The sequence below is a fragment of the Emys orbicularis genome, chromosome 1 (genome assembly GCF_028017835.1).
Source record: "Emys orbicularis isolate rEmyOrb1 chromosome 1, rEmyOrb1.hap1, whole genome shotgun sequence".
NCBI classification, from domain to species: Eukaryota; Metazoa; Chordata; order Testudines; family Emydidae; genus Emys; species Emys orbicularis.
This window is the reverse complement of record NC_088683.1, coordinates 163,090,896-163,115,759: the sequence shown is the minus strand read 5'-3', so window position 1 is coordinate 163,115,759 and position 24,864 is coordinate 163,090,896. Positions and strand designations below refer to the sequence as shown.

Sequence of the window (24,864 nt, the reverse complement as noted above, 5' to 3'; positions counted from 1 at the left end):
CTATAAGTTTTACACAAACAATTTAATACTGGTACACAGTAATGATGATTGTGAAGCTTGGTCAGAGGGTGGGATATTTTCCAGGGAATGCCTTACTGCTAAATGAACTTGCAATTGACTGAGCCCTCAAGGGTTAACTCTCACAACACTCTACAAGGCAGCAGGAAAGGAGGGAGGGCAGACAGAGACACACACCCTGTGTGTGAGAGAAAAAAGGCGCATTTCCCCTTTAAGTAGCTGCCCCAGGCTTAAGTACACTGCCTTGTTAATTAAATCAGCTTGCTGAGACCTCCTGAGACCACAGCTACTGCCTAGATGCTCCCTCATCGTGTGTACCCCCTGCTCTATGGAAGCTGGAGTAAGCGGGGTGCAGGAGCAGGGGGGAGGGGGAGACACCCTGACATTAGCCCTCCTCTTCCCCCCTCCCCCCGTACAGCAAGCAGGAGTCTCTGGGAGCAGCTCCAAGGCAGAGGGCAGGAGCAGCACATGGCAGTGTGGGGAGAGACACAGCTGAACTGCAGGCAGCTGCTGCACAGGGAACTCAGGGGAGCGGGGAGCTGATAGGGGGAGCTGATAGGGAGGGCTGCTGGTCCACCCTGGTTCCAACCACCCACCAGCTAGCTGCAACGTGCTGCTCTTCCTGCAAGCAGTAGACAAAACAGGCGGCTGCCAAAGATGTTAGAAGGGAGCATTTCACAATTTTAAACGAGCATGTTCCCTAATTGATCAGCAACTTAACATCGAAACAACATTAACTGGGACGACTTTAAGTGAGGAGTTACTGTATATTCTCCTGAACTGTCCACCGCTGCAAGGAGTCCAGGATGAATGGAGGGAGGTGGACCAACCTGTCCATGGAGTGAAGAGTTGGATGGTAAGCTGCCCTGAGCCACAGTGGAAGAGGATGAAGAAATAACCTGGCATATTGAACCACATGTGTGCATGCGAACACATGGCCCAAGAGCCTCAGGCACACCTGAACTGTTGTGGAAGATAGAGACTGCAGACTGAGACAAAGGCAACGAACTGTCTGAAAACGGTTGGTAAAAACTTGTCGAGTCTGTTAGGGCCCCAGTGAACTTGATTTTCTGAGTTGGGACAAATGTTGACTTCTCAGTGTTTAGGATGAGACCCAGATGGTCGAGTAAGCACAGCGTAACGTGTACGTGAGAAAGAACTTCTCTGGTCCCACTCCTTAGTAGCCAGTCTTCTAGATACAGGAAGACATAGATTCCCTTCTTTCTGAGGTACACCATCACCACAACCATACATTTGGTAAACACATGGGGGGCTGAAGGCAGACAGAAAGGAAGGACCGTGAACTGAAAATGGTGGTCTGCTATCACAAACCAGAGAAATCTGCTGTGGCTCGGTAGAATTGCCACATGAAAACAAGTGCCCTGAAGGTCCAGAGCAACAAACCAGTCATTCTGAATCAACATGGGGAGGATAGTTGATAGGGTGACCATTCAGAACCTCATGTATCTGATGTATTTGTTGAGGCTGCCGAGGTCAAGAATAAGTCTTACCCCCTCCTTTGGATTTGGGAACCAGGAAGTACTAGGAATAGAAGCTTTGACCCTGATGCTTCGAAGGAAACTCTCACACCACTCCTAAAGCCAGTAAAGACTGAACCAGTTTGAGCAGCAGTATCTCATGAGAGGGGTCCCTGAAGAGGAACAGGGATGGAGGGTGAGGAGAAGGAATGGAGAGGAACTGGATAGCATATCCCGATCTGACGATGTTGTTGGTAATCGAGTCCCAAACACTGTGAAAGCAAGCTAGCCTGTCCTCAAACCGAGGGGCTGGGCTAATGGACAAACAAGTCAAAAACAGCTCTTGGTGGATGTCAGGGGAGGATGTGTTGATTGGCCAAAGCCAGGACCCAAATGTCTCTGCCTCTGGGAACTATGCCCCTTTCAGGTGTAGTCCCACTGTCTGGACAGAGGGAAAGACTGCCCTAAGTGGTGTTGCAGGCAGTACTGTTGCTGCTGCTGTTATTGATCACCGTAATGGTGCCTTTGCACTGCTGGTGTATACACCACCAAGGAATGTAGGGTAGCCCTGGAATCCTTGAAGGAGTACAGAGTTTTGTCCGTTTTGTCTGAAAAGAGCACACAACCATCAAAGGGCAAGTCCTCTATAGCCTGCTGCACATCGGCGCCAATGCAATCAGGTTGCCCTTCTCCTGGTCACTGCCAGCTGAGGCAAACACTCTGGCTGAAGTGTCTGCGACATCTAACGCAGACTGTAGTGACATCTTGGCCATGAAGCAGCCTTCAGTGATGAAGGCCCCAAATTCCTCCATTTACAGATCAGCTAGCTGGTCTGTAAATTTAGACATAGCTGTCCAATTCACAAAGTCATATTTGCAAACCAGCAGGCATTGCTGCCCAATCTGTGTTTCCAGGGAAGAGGGGGTATAGATCTTTCTACCCATTAAGTCCATCCTCTTAGAGTCCTTGTTGTTAGGAGTGGACTTAAATCTGTCCTGCTGAGCTTTGTTGTTCGCTGCGGTTACAACCAGGGAATTAGGGGCTAGGTGGGAGTAAAAGCCCTCAAACCGGTACAAAGCAGTGTTTCTCTAAATACTTTGCAGTAGGCAGTACCAAAGCTGGCATGCTTCAAAGAACCTATGCAGGCTCCAGGATCACATCATTAATGGGAAGGGCCACTCTCCCTGGGGCTGATGGCTGCAGAATGTTCAGCAACTTATGGGTATTCTCCTGAAGAAACTCTGCCTGAATGCCCAGGGAAGCAGCCACACACCACAAAATGTTCTGGTTGGCCTTGAAGTCCTCAGGCACTGAAGGGGAGGAAGAGCCAGGCACCGCTGAATCATCCAGGGATGATAAAGAGGCAGTTAACTGTGCCAAGGCTGGATCCCGCTCCTGAACTTGTGGACCTGAATGGGACAACTCCAGAGGCTCCGCAAGGGGAAGATTACCTGAGACCTGAACATGCAGTGGGTCAACAACTCCAACCACTGACGTGCCTGGGGATCTTCCCTTGGAACGGTGAAGAGCAGTGCAACCTCTGTGACCGAGGAGCAACCCCACAGATTCCATGGAAGCTATTGGGCATAAGGGTAGGGCATTAGTGGCCAGTAAGTTCCAAGCCAAGGGCCCTTGTCCTGACTGAGAGATGAGTGCCAATCTCGGTACCCAGGCTGCTCCATGAACAGCCCTCGATGTGGGTCAGGTGATGGAGAGCAGGAGCAGGATCCCGACCTGGATGCTGAGGCATCTCGGGTGTCCGGGGATAAGGGTGAAGCCAGCACGGAGGGCAGGAGCAACGAGTCCAACTAATCTGTTGCTCAGAACAAGGGAGGAACTGGTGCTGATGGTGGAAACAGCACTGAGAACACCTCCACTGTCTCCGGTGCCGGGTGTGCTGTCGTTACTGAAGTCAGAGGTAGTGCCGATGCAGCTGACAATGCCAAGGGGGAGGGTGCAAAGTGTCGCCACAGTAACATCGGCAGTGCAAAGTGCAGCAGTGCTGAGCAGTCTCACAGCGCCAAGGAGGTCCCTTGGGCCGAGCCCATCACCGGCCTCACTTCTGTAGTCTAGGCATGGAAATATTGGGATATGGTGCCAATGGACCCAAAGGTTCAGCAGCCTGTCCAGACAGCAGGGTTGTAAACATCATAGTCCTGGTGAAGTCCTAGACCCATGGAGAACTCAGGATGGAAAGGCAGAGGAGGTCCACTGCCACCTGATATGACACCAGTGAGGAAACAGCTGGTGCTGGCATCACCCTCATTAGTACTGGACTCAACGGATGCTCCAGGGCCAGAACCGGAGTCGACAGTATGAGGTCTCTCAGTTCCCTATGCATACCAGGGAGAAGTTGGAAGGACTTGCTCCATCTCACATGCCTGCAGTAATGCTATGCCATACTGTTCCTGAAGGAGGAAGAAGAGTCTCCATGAGACTTAATTGGTCTTATGAGTCCTTTTCCTTGGTGCAATTGAGGGAAAACAGCTTCTCCACCTCTTCAGAAATGCACCGACTCCAGAGCATGAAATATTAACACACTCTGAACCCAAGGGCGACCTATGATCTGATGTAGGCCTCAGTGTCAAAGCAGGCTGCATGACCTGTTTGAGAAGGTGCTCCGTTACGTAAAGGTCCTTAGACACCTGAGTCCATATTGTGAATGATTAACAAATCAAACACCACTCTTTATATGGATCTCACCTAAGCAAAGCAAATGGGGGGATCATTGTTGGGGATCACTCCCCCAGATGATAGACAGTGTTTGAACCCTGATGAAGGCATCACCACAGAAAACTTAATTAAATCTAACTAACACTAATGGTACTAACTAATTACATACAACAAGAGCAAGTCACTAAAAGGATAGAGGAATTGTGAGGTTAAGAACCATATAGAGCTCTGGCTCCAGCCACAGGCAGTAAGAAGGAACTGAGGAGGGGTCGGGGCGGTGCCATCTCATATAGTCAGGGGAGGGGCTATGACCACGAGGCACAAATGCCACCCCTCCAGGTACTGCTAGGCAACGTTCTCCGGCTCCAGTGCACTGGGTGTGTGCACACCTAAGTGGAATACATGGCTGCATCTACTCAAAGAAAAATAACGGATGTCAAAAACATGCTCTTTCCTTGCTCAGGAAGATAATAAATTGGCCTCTTACAGCAAAAGCTGTGTTATCCCGCACTTTACCAACCAGAAAGCTCTATAAACCAGCATTTCTGATCTTCATTGAAAGTCTGGTTTATAGTCCCGTTGGCATGGGGCCAGCAGGATCCCTACCTGGCTTTGCATGGCTCCCCAAAAGTGGCGACGTGTCCTGGCTGCTCCTAGGCGGAGGAACGGCCACGAGGGATTCGGAGTGCGGGAGGAGGTGAGGGGCTGGGGTGCAGGAGGGGGCTTGGGGCAGGGGGTTGGGGCACAGGAGGGGTTTTGGGGTGCTGGATCTGGGCAGCACTCACCTCGGGTAGCTCCCCACAAAGCGGTGACATGTCCCAGCTGCTCTTAGGCAGAGGCATGGCTAGGCAGCTCTGCACGCTGCCTGTGCCCTGAGCACTGGCTCTGCAGCTCCCATTGGCTGGGAACCATGGCCAATGGGAGCTGCAGGGGCGGTGCCTGCAGGTAGAGGCAGCGCACAGAGCCGCCTAGCCATGCCTCTGCCTAGGAGCAGCTGGGACATGTCACCACTTGCGGGGAGCCACCCGAGGTGAGCCCCGCCCAGATCCAGCACTCTGCACCTCCTCCTCTGCCCCAACCCCCAGCCCTGACCCCCCCCACACAAACTCCCTCCCAGAACCCACGTGCTGCACCCTCTCCTGCGCCCCAACCCCCCACCCCGCACCCCCCACACCCAAATTCTCTCCCTCTTAGTTAACCGCAATTTTTCACTTACCAGCACCTCCCATTCCCCCAACATGCCGGATAAAAAAGCTTTTACTGTATTATGACCTTAAATGTGTCCAATAACCATTGTCCATGGATGTACCCAAGCATCTCATGCACCCAACCCTCTCACTTCAGTGGAAATTACACGATAGGGCAGGAAGGCCAAAACATTTATGGGCAGGCATCCAGACTTCAAATCAACAGAAAGCCAGTGATCCTAAATGGTAACTTATAGTCAAAAGCACACTAGCTGGATCCACCGGAGGCATGTGGTGGTGGAGAATTGAGAGAAATGACAAATCCCACTCTCATCTATCCAATTTATCCCATAGATGAATGAGTAATACAGACATACTATTATCCATTTTCCCAGTGTCCTGAAGCTTGGCCTCTAACCTAGTGTCCCGCACACAACCAGAAATGCTGTTCACTACAAAAAACAAACCCTGCATGATGCTTTAGTACTCAAAGCTGCTTCTTCGTTCCATTTGCTCTCCGTATAGGAGAGTATCCACATTATAATGAATTAAGACACAAGGGAGTAAATTTCAATGTGTTGCACAGGGATTTAGCCACATGATTCCCATTGATGTTAATGGGAAAAGAGTGTCTAAATCCCCGTGTAATAGGTTGAAATTTTATCCTAAGGAGCCTAGCCATGGAGGAGCTCATCAACACCTCTTGTTAAAAATACAGTGAACACATCAATCCTGCCCTACTTGATCTATCTTCACTGGTGACCGGTCCAGTTGGTCTCTTAAAAAGGGCCCCCTGAAATTAACTCTATTTCAGCATTTAAAACCATTTGCATATAAATTGCTTGACTATTGAGTAATGTACCTGATACACAGGCTAAGGGCATGACAGAAGCGAACCTTGTGCTAGTCATGTCACTTTCATGGGCTGATATTCCAATGGAACACAGAAATAAAGGGAGGATTGAATGGGTTCAGATCCAGCAACAAATGGCTCAGTTTCTAGCGATAAGGACATCCTGCTATAAAATACATCATGAGGAGCTTCTAACCACAGCCAATATCAATAGGTTGTAAGGAATTCGAGAAAGATACTAAGTCCCTTAGCTTTATTCCTGCCTTAAGGAGGATGGAGATAAACATCAGATTAAAGTAAGGAAATCTCTTCTGTTTTCCAATTATATAGATATAGTCACCTGCAAGACAGCACATTTCTAAGGCCCAAAATCTACCACCAGATCTTTTCTGTGGATCTCAGATAAGACATTTAACTAGAGTATATGGGTCTGATTTTTTCTCACTTATATTAATGTTACTTTTGAGATACACCAGTGTAAATTAGAAAAGAACCAGGCCTTTTTCCTATCTGAATTATGTGGTGATGTGCCAGTGAATCCTCCGATCTTCCAAATAATGTTTTTTGTTATAGTCATATCATGGATCCCCCCCCCCCCGCACCTCCCAAAAAGGGGGGGGGGGGATAGGGGAAGAGGTTTGGCCAAAAAGAACGGTTTTAACATAGCACACCATTAAATTGGATTTTACTGTCCTAGTACTACCTTAAATGAAGTCTGGTTCAAGCAGAATAATTGAAAAACAGCAGCCTCCTTATAAATTCACAGCTAGCAAAAAAGGTTGATGTATACTTGTATTTTTGCACATATATTTGCTAATGTTAAAGTCTCAATGCAAATGTTAGAATTCAAGAATATTATGTGGATTTGAGAAATACCTTGAAGATTTTGATTATGGTAAATATAAACAGCTTTTGTGTGTTTCATGAAAGTTAAAGGGAAGGACATAAATTTTGCTCCAGCCATTGCATTACAATATCAAAAGATAAGCCATACTTCTCAGAATGTATCCACTCTGAAATACTGTAGATGTGAAAATTAATCTGGCATCATCTTTTGAAACTGCAGGCTTCTGGGATGAGCAAATGGGTACAGTTTTCTTGTAACTGTTTTTGAACACCATGTGTTGAGAGAAAACAACAGAACGGAAATTGCTCATCCAAAATGCTAACTTGTGGCATGGCACAGCCAAAAAGCAGGTGTGTGGCATGCCGTTCACTTCATTGACATGCCTACCACATGTCACTCAGTTCTGTCACCCCCATCATTTTCTTTTGGAATTTATCCTCTTGCAGACGGTAAGATGTGGTTTGACAGAGAGTCTAGCACAGATATGACATGACCTTTTCGTGAGCAGACATTTTGGGAAAACATTCACTGGGATAATCCATCACAGAATAATCCTTTGGATTATCTGTTGTGACCCTAGTCTTCCAGCACAAACATAAATGTGCTTCAGATAATGTTATTCCCATTAGCATAATATTTTGTATATATTGTCAGGCTAGAGAATACAATCTTGCTAATTCACACTAACGACCGAGAGAGTGACCCATCACAAGTGAGCAAATTTTGGAAATTAGCAAAAACGTGAACAGACAATACCAAATAAAAATAAATATCAAGGATAATGCATCAGAGAACATACTTTGTTCATTTTTTATTTTGACAACTGCTTAGTTTTAATTTATGAAAATACTTTACAATATATCAGTAAATGTGCTATAGTAAACTTTGTAAAAATAATGAAGTCTTCATATTCTGCGTGTGGCTGTCTATCCGTGCATTTCTATTGCACTAATCATGATGGTGACTGGGAACCAATAATGCAACAGCTCACTATATGGCACTTGGCTAATTTGTCTACGGGAGAAAATGGGGGAGAGAAAACAGCATTATTGGTTGGTTCTCCTTCCTCACAGTTCTCTTTGCAGTTGGATAACCCAGCGTGCACTGACTCATAGGCAGCTAGTTTCACTCTGTGTGCATGTCCTCTGAGCAATCTATCCCACTGCTGAAACATTATAAAATAGCTGCCCAGATTTTCCCAGAATGCACATTGCAGAATGTGGCTAAGCAGCATAGTAGATGTGAACACACAAACAAGTTTGACATGTATTGGGAAAAAAGTTGCTGTGTAATTACAACTCAACTGGATCAGATGGAAGTGTCATGACCAGGTCACCAAAGCACACCTATACTTGTAGTGTGAATGGGTCCTATAGGTCAAATTTTCAAAGGGTCCTCAAACTGACATGTAAAATTGCAGGTGTCTTCTCCCAACCGCGATTTAGATAACTAACTTATTTGAAATGAAGTAGCTTGTGTGCACTGAGCACAGTTTAATCTGCTCAAAAAACCTTGCATTTGCAAAATCATACTGAGGGAGGTATGGGAATTATAGAAGTTACTTTTGGAACTATAACCCTACATTGTATAAAACATTAATCCATCCAGCCTTGGGGAATTTTCTTGATTTTAAAGATGCAAGCGAAAATGTTGCCTTTTCTAAGGAGGAAATGCAAAATGCTTTTTGGGAGTGGTACTCTTCTAAGAACTGTGTTATCGTCTACAACATCTAATAAAAGAAGAGGATATCTCATCAATATAGTTTGAGAGTTGATCAAACCAGTGCTGTGTGGAGTGTTAATCTCGGGGATTATCTCTCACTCTCTGCCTTTGTGAAGCACCAAGCTAGCAGTTCACCAGTGTTGTTATTCCATTTGTTCAGTCTGGCTCTGAAATGTTACAGATATTGTTCCACAACTCTTTCATTCAAGAGTGCATGGAATTCTTGATAAACTTTTGTAGAGGAGTCAAAGCTGTTTGGATCCCCACTCAGAGAATGTAATTTTTTTCCTAACTTTTCCCTTGATGCAAAAGTATTTCTATTCGGGAATAAAGTTCCTTTTCCCAGATAGAGAGGCAGTGCAATGTCCACCTGCAATGGGAATATTTTAAAGCTTCAAAAAATGTAGACAAAGCAAAGCAGAATGAAATGTTCCTATTAAATGAGAAATGGGCATGGAAGAAGTTTAGAAAATCCAGATAAGGCAGGAGAAAGTTATCAGGCTGTATGAAATGTGTTAGCTTTGAGTCAAGTGATTTCTCAATGGTTGATTTAGTGGACAGATTGAACAGCACTGGTCAATTGGGTGTAATGTGTGGTTTTGCAGAATTTAAATTTTCATTTAAAAAACAACAAAAAAGGTTCTACCCCTTCAAGTGGCTAAAAGAACCTGCCATGTGTGAGCAGATGCAGGGCTGTCTATCTGAGGCTGCAGAAAAAGAGCTTAAAGCAACAGTTTTAAGAAAGGTGTTACTGCTCCATTCAACTCAATTGGGTGTTAACTCTGATACCTAAAGATGAAAGTGGTTGTGTTAATTTATCCTCTTCACCCATTAAATGGAAACTGAAGGGGGAAAAAAGCTGGGGACAGGGTGTTGAGAGTGAGATGGACTGAATCAATGATTCAATCCCTTGAAAGGGACTTATATAAACTTGCATGAGATGGGAGCTAGAGGTGTATTGCATGCTGAAGGCACATTTATTTACCGCAATATAGGCCTGATCATGCAGTTCCCTACTCAAGTGAAACTTTCATTGTCTGGACTGGACTTAAAAAGACTATAGGTTTGGGCCCAATGTTTGCATAAGGATTAACTCAGTAAAATGCAATGCTGCAGTGGCTACCATTAACATATTTATTACACAGTTATTGTGTAGTTTACCTAGGGTGACCAGACGTCCCGATTTTATCGGGACTGTCCCGATATTTACTTGTTTGTCCCCCATCCCGACGCAAATTGTCCCGATATTTTGCGCTCTGGCGCACAGGCAGAGGGGGCTCGCGCCCCCCCACCCCAAGTCTGCCCCCTCCCTCCGCAAATCCCTGCCCTGGCCTCGCCTCTTCCCCAAGCACGCCGCATTCCTCCCTCCCAGGCTTGCGCTAATCAGCTGTATGGCGGCGCAAGTGCTGGAGGAGGCGGGAGAAGCAGGATGCGGCAGCCAGCTCAGGGGAGGTGGAGGCGAAGGTGAGCTGGTGTCGGGGGGACGGGGCGTGGAGCTGCCAGTAGGTGCTCAGCCCCCACCAATTTTTCCTATGCTCCGGTGCCTCTTTCTTTTTTTTTTTCCCCCTCCGCCGCCAGCTCTTGGGGTTGTTTTTTTTGCTCTGCCGGCACCCCCCCGCGTCCCAATATTTCACATCTCTCATCTGGTCACCCTAAGTTTACCACTAAGTTGTCTTGAACTGTCACCCAGTATTTCCAGGTGAATAAGGGACAGCCCCTGCCTCTCTGCTATTTGCCAATGTGGACAACACTGATGGAATTGAAAGGCTTACAGTTTCCCATTGCCAAAAATGTAAGTAACTCAAACAATCTCATGCAGTTTCAAAACATAGGATGGAAATGGGAGAACCAGGTCATCGCTCTGCAGAAATGCAGTTGCTCCACTGGCAGCTTTCCCCTCCTCCTCAGGATGGAATGTATTATCATAGCTCAGAACTACGACTTCGTTCTTGGTGGTTGCATTTGTGTACAAATTTCTCTTTGCTAGCTACTTAGGCTGGGTGGGAGGGGTATCACCCTGGAGGATCATGCTGTTAGAGGACAAGAGACAGCTCAAAACATTGTTTTTTTAACCCTCGTCTCATTATCATTCTGCAGTGGTACATACGTAATGCAGATAAGCAGTGAAAAGAGGAGATGAAATGTCCATGATGAAATATAGAGGCATTAAAGTAAGGGAAAGCTGCCTCTCTTACTATGGGTTTGAAGTTAGCAGACCTGCAAAAAATTATACAGTGGAAAAATGAAAATGTTTTCAACAAAAGGAGACTTGATCCTTTCTTCAGATTGCTCACAGATTGCACAGCACAGGAGAACACAGGTCCATGAGAACAAGCAAGTTATAAACTGTGTGGCTTTGAGAGCTACACACTGGATGTTGTTCTGCCAGTGCACTGCAACATCTTTCTATTAAGCAATATACCCAAGGGACCATGTTGATACCCTCTGTTCTGTTACAGCACCTGGAACTGTCAATGTAGTCACTACTAACCAGTCCATCCCTAAACATAATCCAATGGGGGAAGGCAGGGTACTCTGTTAAAGGCCTGAATCTGGAAGGCTGTTTTCTCTTATGGTTGCCAAATCACATGTGTGGCATCCTTCAGGGCAGGGCTTAAGCTTCTTTTGTTCCCTTCTGCTGTTAAACGGGGCGGGGGGGGGGGGCACTATCAGTAATGTGTGTTTAGGAGAAGTGCTGCAGAATATTGTTGGGAGCTTTCGAGGATCTCTTTTGGTTGTGTCATCTTATTCAGGATACATCATGTTTTTATTTATTGTAACAAACCAGTAAGTCACAAGTCAACCACAGGTTTATTGCACTTGTGCTTAAGTGGGACAGAACCAGATATTCCTCTAAAAGCAAAAGACCTTAGCTTGTGAGCTAAAAGAGACTTAATTGTTTGTAGAACAGAGCCTATGACACAGTTTACTAGCTGAAGGCAATGATTAATACATTGGCTAGTTCATTAAATTATTCTTTGTTAAAAAGCCCAAAGACCTTTGTGCAGGAGTTCCTTAAAATTATTATCTTTTTAAATATAAAACATTATAACACTCACAAGCAAAAGGATGAGAGCACAATGACTCTCTAAGCCATCCATCATTCTGATGATGCCATACTAAGCTCTGACTTCACGTCTTACACATCTGAAGGACTTCAGCAGCTCTTTACAAGGAAAGACAAAAATCAGGAACTGCAATAAAGTCACTACTGTTTAGATCTAAACTCTCCTGCAACAATTTTCCTGGCCTGTCACATCACAAGAGAGAGTATCAATAAACTTTGCAGAGTGAGATTTGCAGTCCCCGTCATTGCATATGTAATATCCTGTCAAAACATTGACTTGCTGACATCCTATCAGGTACGGAGTCTGCTGTTGTCACTCAGTCATGTATAGCATGCTGTCTGGGGATGAAACAAGGTGGAAACAAGAATAAATCCACAGTGCTGCACCAGGATGCTTACTGCAATGTGCTGGTTTGCTCTTTTAAATCAGACACAACAAATATCCCAACTCAGGAGGCGCAGGGCTTCAACAGAACTATTCACATGTTTAGGTTTAGGCGCATGCTTAAGTATCTTGCTGAATTGGAGCCTTGATGCCCTGGTCATGTCACTCCCCTCCCATGAGTCTCTGGCACTGGCTTCCAATCTCCTTTTGCATCAGATTCATACACCTCATCCACAGTTTCAAAGCTCCTCACAGCTCTGGCACTGTCTACATCTTGTCTCTCTTCCCCTACTAATGCCCTCCTTGAAGCCTGCCCTTGTCCCAACTCACTGTGTCTCCTTCTCCACCAAATGATTTTGCACCTTTTTTCATGCCATGACATGCCCTGAATCTATACCTTTCTTCTCCTATTGGTGTACTTTGTTCCTTCAAACTATTAATGTATTAACATATTCAAAGCAAGGAAAATATATAGATACATATCTTTAAGTAAGCTAATTCACAGAAGAATCTCTCATGATCTTTTATTATTGTAGCCCTCATCCTTCTCTTCCTCCTCAAATTTGGTTATTACTCACTGTGCTATGGTACCATTTAGTCTAACGTACGGCCAGTTCCTGAGGGATGCTGAGTGCCTACCACTCCTATGGAAGTCAATGCAAGCTGCAGGTGCTCATCACCTCTCTGGACTTGGTACTTAGACTGTAAGGCCCCTGATTCCAATGGGAGTTAGGCACCTAAATACCTTTGAGGATCTGGGCCTAAGTTCCTTGGGGCATGGAGCTCTTGTTTTTATGTCACCTGTTAAGTGTCATGCACATCAATAACTTTCCAGAAATAATAAATAATATGAAAAACAGTGGACAAAATCAACATATTGCTCCATCAAGTCAACAGTCTATTCTCTTATGGTATGCCTACACTGCAATTAGGCCCTGACAGCTGGCCCACCTCGAAAGGTCCTAGAGCTCAGGCTCCCGCCCAAAACTCGCTGTCTACCCCACAATTAAATAGCATGAGCCTGAGTCAGCAGGCATGGGCCAGCCATGGATGCCTGATTGCAGTGTAGACATATCCTCAGGGTCTCACCTTGCTGAGTTTGGAATTCATGACAAGTCTCCCATTGACTTCAATAGTGTAGGAACATGGCCTTATGGAAGACTCCAGCCATGACTGATTGCGCATTGCCTTCTAAGACCATAACTAGTGGTGAAAAAAAGACATGCAGGATGGGATAAAGTCCTACTTCCCTCTCCCCACATAACTCACCTGATAAGTAAGCCTGGAATGAGGGTTTGCAAACTGCCTGCATATGACAACTGGGAGCTCTGATCTAGGTCTAAGTTAGCCTTAATTGCAGAGACAAAGGTTTAAAGAAAACATATGAATGAATAGAGAGTTAAAACTACTAGAGAATGCTCCCTGGGATTATCTGTACTATCAAGACAGGAAAACTTTGCAGATGCTACTGTCTCTCTAGAGGAATAAATGCTTGCATTTTAATATTCTCAGCAGCTGGTTCCTGTTGAATGCCATCAGGATGATTCAGCCACCCACCAGGAACACCAGTAGCAGCAAGTGCGCGCACACACAGAAATCTGCAAAACTTTCTGCTCTCAGTGCCAGGGCCATTATTCAGGCAGTCTGATCTTCATTAACGATTCATCATTACCTCCAGCAGCAAGTTTAGCCTCATGCCAAGGTGGTGAAATAGAAGAACTAGTCCACAGTCTCACAAAGATCCCCATAATCATCCCATCTGCCTCGTGTCTATAGTGCATCCTACAATCCACATTCTCGGCTATTTACTCTGTGGTTATTTCATTCACCTTCAGCTTGGCCACAGACATCACATCCCTCCTATCAGCTTGTTTCATCAGACCAGTGGTTTGCGCTGTCTGGTATCATTCCCCTGCTTCAGTGGTCAACACCTACTACTTCTATTTAATGTGACAATCCCCAATAATGTACATAGCCAATTACTCAGTTCTACATGGTCTTCCTGAGCCTACTGATGATCAGTAGTATAAGGGTGGCTATCTCTTCCAATTTTCTTAACCTCAGTGGCTTTCCAACTGCGTCTGTGGAGCATTTGCAGGTGGTTTATGGAGCTGCTTCAGTAAGCAACGATGAAGCATCTGCCACTGCTGAAGGAGTGATGCTTCCTGATAGCTGTAGACTAGACCAGATCATGCAGGGATTCTGGGGGTGGGTGGGTTAATCCCTGGAAAACTCAAAAACAAACACACCTTTCTGCCCCCTCTGTGGCAGATTTGCATCTCTCTTTCATCGGGTCTTTCCTTGGTGTAAATTCAGCTATGATCAACTCTGCAGATACTCCTAGTGGAGAGGGCAGAAATCACACAGAGGACAGAAACAAGCCCCACGCTGGCCTGGTGCGAGTAGAGTAGTGGGGGCTACTCGTAGCAGGGAAAGCTTAATTTGGTCCAACAGCCAGGGAATGGAAATAAATAGCCCCGATACAAAACAGGGAGAGGTAATAAAGCAAAAGGAAGTATGTTCATTTTAATGTTACCTCTTTAATGGCATTCCTTTCCTGGGGACTGCACCTTGATGAGGTGGCAGACTTGTGTGTTCCATGACCCTATGAGCTATGCGGGTGGGAGGTTTAGCTTCTGGTAGGGCCACCCAAGTGGGACAGGTCAAAGGCTAGGAAGCAGACAAAAAGCAGTCTACTGCTCCTCTTGGTTGGGGGTTGAGTAAAAGCCTAACAACAAGCCCTCATAAAAATATTAAGTTATAGAAACACAACAAGGTAGCCACTTTGGCAAACAGCATGACAGACAGAAATGGCAGAGCGTTGTTCATGTCCTGAGCAATGTCCAGCAGTGCGGGAAGGACTCAGATTGCTATTGTCTTTTCATGCAGCTCCACACTACAGCTGCGGCAAGAAAAGGTGAGGAGTTAGTAGGGGAGGTGTCCACGACAGGTTCTCTATCTTAGAATACATTAAAAAAAAACAAAAAAAACGAGCAAATGATCTACCTAGTGTATTGCAAATACTATTGCTATTCATATAGGATGAAATTTTCAAAGGGGCCTTTCAATTGAAATTAGGCGCTAATTCCTTTAAGCATTTTTGAAAATGACAGCTCTATATGCCTGCTGCTGTCCTGAATCTTGCTAAAGTGTTTGCTTCAGAAATATCCTGTGGCAGCAAGTTCCACAGATTGATTATACACTGTATAGAAAAATCATTGCTTACATCTATTTAAAAATGACTGCATTTATTGTCACCATGACTGAGAATCATGGTTTCATTGTTTCTCTTCAACATTTGGACCTAAACTACACCTTCAATACAACAATTACCATTAATTCAGTACCAAACTATCAACCCAGCTGCACTGTTCTTGTTGCTAGAATTATAACCAATGAACTTTGATGTCACCTGGCTAGAGGCGTCAGCTTGCCTTTTGTTTTTGAGAAACAGGTTTACTCTCTCCCTAGACTTGTCTGGTAAACACATTTCAGCCATAACTTCAGCTTATGTTCATAACTTTACATATAATGTTGCTACACACATTTCACCATATTATTGATCAATGAGTTAGTTTTCAAATGATACCTCACAAGTCATATTTTGTACAAAGATTACTACAATAGTGTGTAGGGTGTGAATATAGGGTGCATTCGGTAACAGGGAGGCATCATGCACTTTATGATTATATCAAGGAACTGGGAGTCAGGGTGCCTGGGTTCGGCACTTGACTCTGTCACTGACTCAGTGTGCGACCCTTGACAACTTCTCTGTGCCTCAGTTTCTGTATTTGGGAATCCCAGTGGGGTTAATGATCCCAACTGTGGTAAAGTTGTTTGAGATCCTTATACAAAAGAGACTATATAAGTGTAAAGCATTAATATGGTCATTAGCCTGAGAATTTGGTCAGCCTGTTGATAGGATCACATGGTAAAGATTTTACCTTGACCCACGTGTAGTTTGTTAAGTTTTAGGCTTGGTCTACACTACACAGTTCAGTTGATGTAAGGCAGCTTACGTCTACCTAATTATGTCAGTGTACACACTACAGCCTTGCTCCTGCTAATTTAAGTGCCCTACTATGCTGACATACCACCTCCACGAGAGGCGCTGGGCTTAAGTAAGTGTAGTTAGGGTGACGCAGTGTCTGTGTAGACACTGTGTTACTTATATCAACTATTAGTGCTGGCGTTGTAAAATTGACAAGAAAGCCGGGCAGCTAGAGCCCAGCTGCCCCCTGCTCCCCTGGAGAGTGGGGCGGCTGGACCCCACTCCCAACTGGGAGCCGTGAGAGAAGCCTGGGCGACTGAAAGCCGGAGCAAGAAGCCTGGGCGGCTGGACCCCACTCCTCAGGGGTGAGAAGCCCTGGTGACTTGACCCCACTCCCAGCGGGGAACAGGGAAGCGAGACGTTCCGGGCAGCTTCCCCCCACTCCCAGTGGGGAACAGGGAGGCAAGAAGCCCCGGGCAGCTTCCCCCAGACCCAGTGGGGAATGGGGAGCTGACGGGGACAGCCTGCCAGGAGCCTGTGGGGCAGCCTGGCTCCAGGTAGCTGCCAGTGGAGCTGAGAGACCTGGCTCTCATCTCCCCACATTGCCCCTCTTAAGTCGATGAAAGCGCTCCAGGTGAGGATGCGCACCACTGACCCAAGGAGGGTAGTGTGGACATGCACCACGGCAGTAATTACTAATATAGGTCGACTTACATTTTTAGTGTGGACATACCCTTAGTTACTATAGTAAGTGTTTTATATTTATTTCTCTTGTAACCATGACTTATATTTCTACTCACTTAAAATCTCTCTCTTTGTAGTTAAATAAACTTGTTTTTTTCTCTAATCAAAACTAATCCAATGTTGTGTTTAAACTGAATTGTTTGATTTAGTTGGGGCTGGTCCTTCTTTGAACAGGGTGTTGGACTAGATGACCTCCTGGGGTCTCTATCATTTTATGATTCTATGTTTAGTAACTCCAATTATAGTAGCAAACTGTTGTCCATTGATCCCTTACAGTGGCAATGGACCTATAATATCTGAACTGTCCAGGAGAGGGCTGGACGGTGCAGAACACACATTTTGGGGGAAAATCCAGGACTGGGAGTGTGTTGGGGCCACTCTGCAAGAGATTACCAAGGCTGCTGGAAGCCAGAGTGTGGCTGGTATGTTGCTGCTGGGTCACAGTTGCTGGACCCCAGGGCTGCAGCTATCCATAGATGCTCAGAGTGTGACCTGCATGCTGTTTGGCTGTTTGTGAGCAGCCCAGGTGGGAGCTACAGCAACAAAGCATTGTGAGGCACCCAAGGTTGCAGGGCAGATGGTGACACAACCTGTCACTGGTCTGGATTGCACCCCAGAATGAGATACTCCCCTTCACCATGGTATTCAGCAACACAGGAAGTGATGCTATCACATTCCTTACACTCTTCACAATGAATGACCCTCACAAGCAGTGTCGTTTTCCTAATCCACACTCTTAACCCAAACCAACCTTACATCAACAAGGTTAAAGTGACCACTGCTACCAACTCTTCTTGACGTCAAGCTTACTCTGTCAGGTGCACTATTTGTTAGTTATTCAGGGTAAGTGACCATTCATAAGGACGGGTCAAAATTAATGCTTGACTTTATTTATAAAAATGACTTTTCCCAAACAATAATTTTTAATGGAAATTTTCATTTAATCAAAATTAAAAAGCAACTAATTTTCACATAAAACATTAACAGAAACAACATAAAACCAAAACCTGACACAAATATTTGTTTTTTAGTTAAACCAAAAAATGTGCAGTGTTTTTTTTTTCTTGCCAAGCAAAGGAAACATTTCTCCTAATATTTAGATCATTTTCATTTCTTTCAAAAAAAATTGAGGCAAATATTGACCATTCACCCTCCCCGCACCAGCTCTTCCAGTTAGCTCTCTCACTGGACAGTATGTGGAAACACTGGAGCAGTACTTTGTGCAGGTAAAAGGTGGGTTTCAGCACTGGGAATGGATTACATTGTTCTCGCCTTGTTAGTTTAGGCCCCAAGTATATTGATCATTCCTTTTTTTAAATTGCCTTAAGCAGAATGTAAATCCTCACCATGCCAGTGACAGGCAGTAATGGTTTTAGGAATGATTTTCATGTTTTTATCAGTTATCCTTTTTGCTCTTTCTGAGCCTTTTTTGGCTCACACAAATTCACTGGGATAGCATTGTTTGAAAAGTGTCAGAGTACAACACTCAGTGATCCATCAATCAACAAGAAAACCCAGATATGAGTTTCTAGCAAGGAATCAGTATCGTGGAGTTTACTTCCATGGACTTCATTCAAATCAGAGACAAGTCAGTCATACAAAGACAGTTTGAAAGGTTGCTTTTTACCCCTTTAAGTGTACTACAAAAGCATGTAGCTTCTTAAAAGTCAGACTGATTGGTCCAGATTAGCAGTGTCAGTGTTTAGCCTATAGTACAGTGGTGGGCAATCTGAGGCCTGTCAGGGTAATCCGCTGGTGGGCCGCCAGACAGCACATCCCTGCGGCCCGTGCCACTTCCTGCAGCTCCCATTGGCCGGGAACGGCAAACTGCGGCCACTGGGAGCTGTGGGCAGCCGTGCAAATGTAAACACACTGTGTGGTGACTCTCCAGTGGATTACCCTGACGGGCCGCGTGTGGCCCACGGGCCGCAGGTTGCCCACCACTGCTATAGTAGCTGCTTAGAAATTATTATTTGGTCTCAACCTCTTTATTTTCCTGGTCTGGTTAGGACTCAGGCCTGTGATTTCAAGAGGAAATCCAAGTCCTTCTAAAAAAATGCTATTTTTTTCTGAATAGAAGCCAACCCTAGTTCTACCTTGGCCAAATGATCTTATCAAGATTTAAGAAGAGAAGAGTGGTAATACATTACTTTCAATGTGTGGAATTTATTACCTTCACACACAGTACTCTTAGAACATTACTGACAGGCGTTAGCAAACTTATTTTACAAGTTAATAAAAATACAAGATAGACATGCCTGGGAATCTGAGAGGCAAAGATCTAAGTATTCCAATTTCTCTATACTTAACTGCATGAGAATCAAAGATTAATAACACTTTGCCCTTCTACAGAAGCTTGCATCTAATGATCTCAAAGCATTGTACAAGCCTTGCTGAAGTAAGCGTCATAACCCCCTGTGAGGTAGAAAACTATTAGTCCCATTTTATAGTTAAATAAACTCAGACAAAGAGGTGAAATGACTTGCACAAGGTTGCACACCGAGTCTGTAGCAGAGTTGGGAATGGAGCCAGATCAATGACTAAATCCTTTAGCCTAACCACCAAAACATGCTCTCTAGAGGAAAGCCAATATACCATTTCAGTACTACAGCAAGGTATTCACGCCAGAACAAACTTGAAAATCAAAATAACATTTACACATAGACAGATTTACTTGGACAGCTCACTTCTTTGGTCCCTTTGCTCTTAATGAAGATAGCTGTGTATTAAGAAATGCTTTCTCCCTTCTAAGCCAGCTTCACTTTTGTTAGATCCTGAAGGCCAGGACTTAAATCCTGAGCAGTGATGGGCCCAAGTCACAAAGCTGAGATCCAAAATTTTCCAAAATTGGCATTTGTGTTCAGGCCATGGGTTGAAAAATGTACGAGTCCCCTACTAATCTGAGCACTAAAGACACCATTTTCAAAAGCGTCTAAGTGACTTAGGAGCCTAAGGGCTGTCCTTTTTAAGGTGTATATATACACACACCTTTAAAAATATGGCCCTAAGTCCCTATTAGCCAGGCTGAAATATACATGTAAAGCCACATTCCCTTCATTTTAAAACAACACTTTGCCATTTATTGTGCACTGTACCAAATTATAAGATTGTTAATCATCTTGCTATATTTTTAACATAAGTTACTCTGTCTCTCATGCTTTTGTGTTGTACCTTCTGACCACTACTGGCTCATTTCATTTTTTCCCCCTCTTTTTTTTTTTGCCTGTAATAGCTCATGATGTATCTCTTTTCACATTGTTTTCTCTATTTCTTTCCGATGCTTCTCTCTCCCTCCAACCCCTTATATCCTTTTCCCTTCCCTTCTCTCCAGTGGGACTTCCACCTTTTTAACGAATTTTCTCTTTTCCACCTTGCCAACCTAGGGAAAAAAAATTCTCTTTCAAAGTATGCTGCTTCTCTTTTCTATCTCATCAATCACCTTCCCCTTCTACACCCCTACACCCTACTCCCCACCCACAACCTAACTCTACCTACACACTCACCCCCAACCCTTCAACTGCACATCTGGCTTCAAAAGTTCAGCAGACATCTAACAGCCAGAGGACCAAGCTAAGGACTATGAATACCTACATGGGGAACCAATTTCTGACAGCAGAGGGCTCTTTAATCCAGTAGACAAAAGCATAACAAGATTCAGTGTTTGGAAGCTGAAAGTAGACACATTCAGACTAGAAAAAAAGGAGTAAATATTTAACAGGGAGGATAACTAACCATTGGAACATATGATCTAGGGGGTGTGGTGAAGCCTCCATTACTTGAAGTTTATACATCAAGATTAGATGTCTTTCTAAGAGATATGCTGTAGCTCAGCCAGAAGATATGGGTCTGAAGCAGGAATCACTGGGTGATGTTCTATGGCCTGTGTCTGCAGATCAGGTTAGATTGTCATTATGCTCCCTTCTAGCCTTAATATCTCTGAATATATTTCAACCAATGCCCCGGGGAGAAGCCAAGACACTGCCCAACTTGCTATCTCTGGATTCTGTTTGGTAGTCTTATCTTTTGAAGCCCCCAGCTAGTAAGTGTTTGATAAATAAAAACCACCCAGCTCCCTTTGACTATTAGGAGAATTTTCCTACTTCTTGGCTATCCTCTCCCACCCCAGAGCCTGCCAGCTGCTGAAAGAGTGGCAGTGATGGGCATCTCCATTAATATACTCCCCTCCACAACCTCCACTTTTGGATGGTCCTCCCTTGTGCACAATTCCAATGCCGCTCAGAGCTTTTCCCAAAGAGCCTCAGATTGAAACTGACCTGATTCTTGTCAGCTTCACAAAGGTTCCCACCTGCAGCTACAAAAACTGTCAAGACCGATCAGTTTTTACCCCTCTGCAGCTTGGAAAAGCTTTCAGCAGCAACACAGCTGAAAGACTGCGGACTTATGAAATCAACAGGACCTTGATTTAAACTGAATTTCCATTTGAAAGATTATCTTCATAACCATAAGGGGTAGATTTTGTTTAAAACATAAAAGTGTAAGAACTCAAGATTTGACAATCACCCAGGTGTGTTTTCTACTGGCCCGAGCTGAATGAATTTTTCAAGCCCTGCTTAGACCCATTCCAAATTTTGGATTTATGGCATTGCTGTAACTTACTACAACATTATACAGTGCTTTGAGCTTACAAAGTATTAATACTATTGCCAAGATCTCAACATCATGACTCCATTGCAGGGATTGGCAACCTTCAGCCCGCCAGGATAAGCCCCCTGGCGGGCCGGGCTGGTTTGTTTACCTGCCGCGTCCACAGGTTCGGCCGATCACGGCTCCCACTGGCCGTGGTTCGCCATCCCAGGCCAATGGGGGCTATGGGAAGTGGCGTGGGCCGAGGGATGTGCTGGCCCCGGCTTCTCGCAGCCCCCATTGGCCTGGAACGGTGAACCGCGGCCAGTGGGAACCGCGATCGGCCGAACCTGCGGATGCGGCATGTAAACAAACTGGCCCGGCCCACCAGGGGGCTTACCCTGGCGTGCCGAAGGTTGCTGATCCCTGCTCCATTGCATGGTTAAATAAAGACAGAGCTGTGAGTGTGCAAATCACTATTTAAAACACAAATAGCTTTGGTAACTATAAGCAAGTGTGGCAATATAATAGATGACAGTTCGTGTGAAAGAGAAACTATATGTTAACAACAACTTACATTTGGAGAGGCAGCGTGGCCTAGTGGTTAGAGCATGGGCCTGTGATCCAGGATTCCCAAGTTATCTTCCCGGCTCTGCCAACGATTTGCTGTGTGAATTTAGACAAGTCACTCAAAACTCGCTGTGCCTCAGTTTCCTCATCTGTAAAATGGAGATAATACTTACAATTATCATCTGGGTGTTGTGGAACTTAAATCATTAATGTTTATAAAGCATTTTGTCATCTTTAATTCAATTATGCTATAGAAGTGCAGTGTGTTAATGCTAATATTATTGCTTACATTTCATTCTGATTGGATTCCCAAATATTTCGTTTTATTCATCATTGAAATGCAGCAATCTCCGGATGGGAGATAACATAAGAACAGTCATACTGGGTCAGACCAATGCTTCACCTAGTTGCCAATGCCAGGTGGTCCAGAGGGAATGAACAGAACAGGTAATCATCAAGTGATCCATCCCCTGTCATCCATTCCCAGCTTCTGGCAAACGGGGGCTAGGGACACTTCAGAGCATGGTTTTGCATCTGGTACATCCTGGCTAATAGCCATTGATGGACCTATCCTCCATGAACTTATCTAGTTCTTTTATGAACCCTGTTATAGTCTTGGCCTTCACAACATCATCTGGCAAAGAGTTCCACAGATTGACTGTGCGCTGTGTAAAGAAGTACTTCCTTTTGTTTGTTTTAAACCTGCTGCCTATTAATTTCATTTGGTGACTCCTAGTTCTTGTGTTATGAGAAGGAGTAAATAATATTTCCTTATTTACGTTCTCCACATCAGTCATGTTTTTATAAACCTCTACCATATCCCCCCTGGCAGCTGTTTAACAATACCCAGCAACGCTTTTCCAGCAGTTCACGTCAGGAAGTTCCAATTGAAACTTCAGGGGGAATTTAAGGAAGCAGAATGCAATGACCACAATTGATATTTAGTCAGGACACAAATGCCAACCACCTGCCTCAACGAGGGCGGAACCTGATGGGGCCGGTGGAGAAGGTGGGCAGTCCTAATAGTGAGGGAGGGGACACTCTCTTAGGGACACCAGGTAGCTCCTCTCCTCCGAGACTCTCTGACACCCTTTGGCCAGATGAGGGGGAAAGGTGCTGCAATGGAGTTGAAAGAGACTACACATTGTCCCTACTTCAGGTTGAATCCTAGGAGCTGGGGAATGCTGGCCAATTAGTACCAGAGATTCCTGGGGGTGGGAGGAATTACCTGGTCTCCCTCAGCATATGTCCCCTCCCTTGCTGCTGGGACTGTCCCCCCTTCACTGCCAGCCCCATCAATTTCCTGCACCCACTGAGGCTTTTGAGACAGGACACAAATGGCCTAGATCTCTATTTTACATTCCATCCAAAAGACAGCACTTCCAGCACCACAGATCACCCCCCACCATCATGCTGGAGCATTAGTTCAATACTGATCATACACAACAGTGTCCCCTACTCAGTCACTGACTCCACTTTCTGCAGTGCACGTGTATGTCATGAAGGTCCTCCAGCCCAAATATGGGCCAAGCCTGATCCTGGCTGAAAGGAACAAAATACAAGGTAGTATGGCTGCAAAATGCAGGCTTACGTTTCACATTATATGTTATATTTTCTCTTTATGAATATCTCCTTCAGAAAAAGACAGATAAATAGACTGGACCTTCAACTGTGTTAGCAGGGAGAGGCCATGTGATCAGTGAGTGCCCATTTCAACCATGCCTTCAGGACACAGATCTCCCACTAACTTTAGTGGGAATTCCATGCATAGAGCGGTTGCAAGATTGGACCCTGAGGGGAAAAGTTATTAGTTACAGAGGGAAAAATTCCATGTACTGTACACCCTTGTGGCCCTGCAGCACACAGGCAGGAACAGTACGTAAAATGCAGAGCAGCGTGCTGGCTCATTTCATTAGTGGGGAAGCCTGCAGCTGATCAGCTCTGTTTTCCTCTCTCCAGCTGTACAGTGTTGTTGTGGCACTGGGAATTTGCTGTGGCTTCTGAAGATTATGGGGATATGCTTCAGCAAGCCAAAAAAAAAAAAAAAGTGACAAACAAAATTAAAAAAAAAAAAGTAAAGAAAAAGACAAGAACAGCTGATCTCCTCACTGGAGAAGACTCTGGCACCTTCCTACATATGCACACACAATTTTCTTTGGTATTTCCTGGTTTTCTGGCCAGAAAAATCATCACACAACTTTTTTATGGGGGAGGAAATAAAAATTGTTTCTCATACTAGTTCTTCAAGCTTTATGGGATATGTAGTTGAGATTAACAGGTGAAAGAGTTTAATGATCCATGCTATTCAAGAGAATGCACACAAAATATTCTAGGTAACTAATTTCTTCACTACTCTCCAGACAGTCAAAACTGTAAAGGCCATCTGACATAAAATAAGTTTTTGGAAAATGCTATGAGAAATCTTACCCAACGGATCCAGTTCCACTCCCATTGACTCCAGTGGGAACAGGATCAGGAACACACTTTGATTTATTATCTTAAATGCAATGCCATGATTGCAAACTTAACTGCACAAAAGTCTGGAAATTAAATGTTATCTTTTTCAACAGATATGGGCTCAAACCACAAAATATGGATCTGGATTCCCTATGATTTCAAATGTTCAGGAGTGTTTGGATCTGAGTTTTTTTGGGCACCTGTTAGAAGCCTAAGTATTTTCCAGGCTTATGAAAAGGAGGATATAAGAGGTGTTAAGAGGAGAGTGGCATCTGCAATGTGGCAGAG

The 24,864-nt window shown here is 44.8% G+C and overlaps 1 protein-coding gene across 1 annotated transcript in view; it reads right to left on the bottom strand.

Moving 5' to 3' along the window:
* Positions 1-24,864, bottom strand: part of ZBTB20 (zinc finger and BTB domain containing 20) — a 624,766-nt gene that overhangs the window by 98,744 nt on the left and 501,158 nt on the right. The window contains exon 8 of the mRNA XM_065407938.1: positions 22,127-22,268. The gene's annotated coding sequence lies outside the window, so the exon portion shown is untranslated. The remainder of the gene's footprint in view (positions 1-22,126; positions 22,269-24,864) is intronic.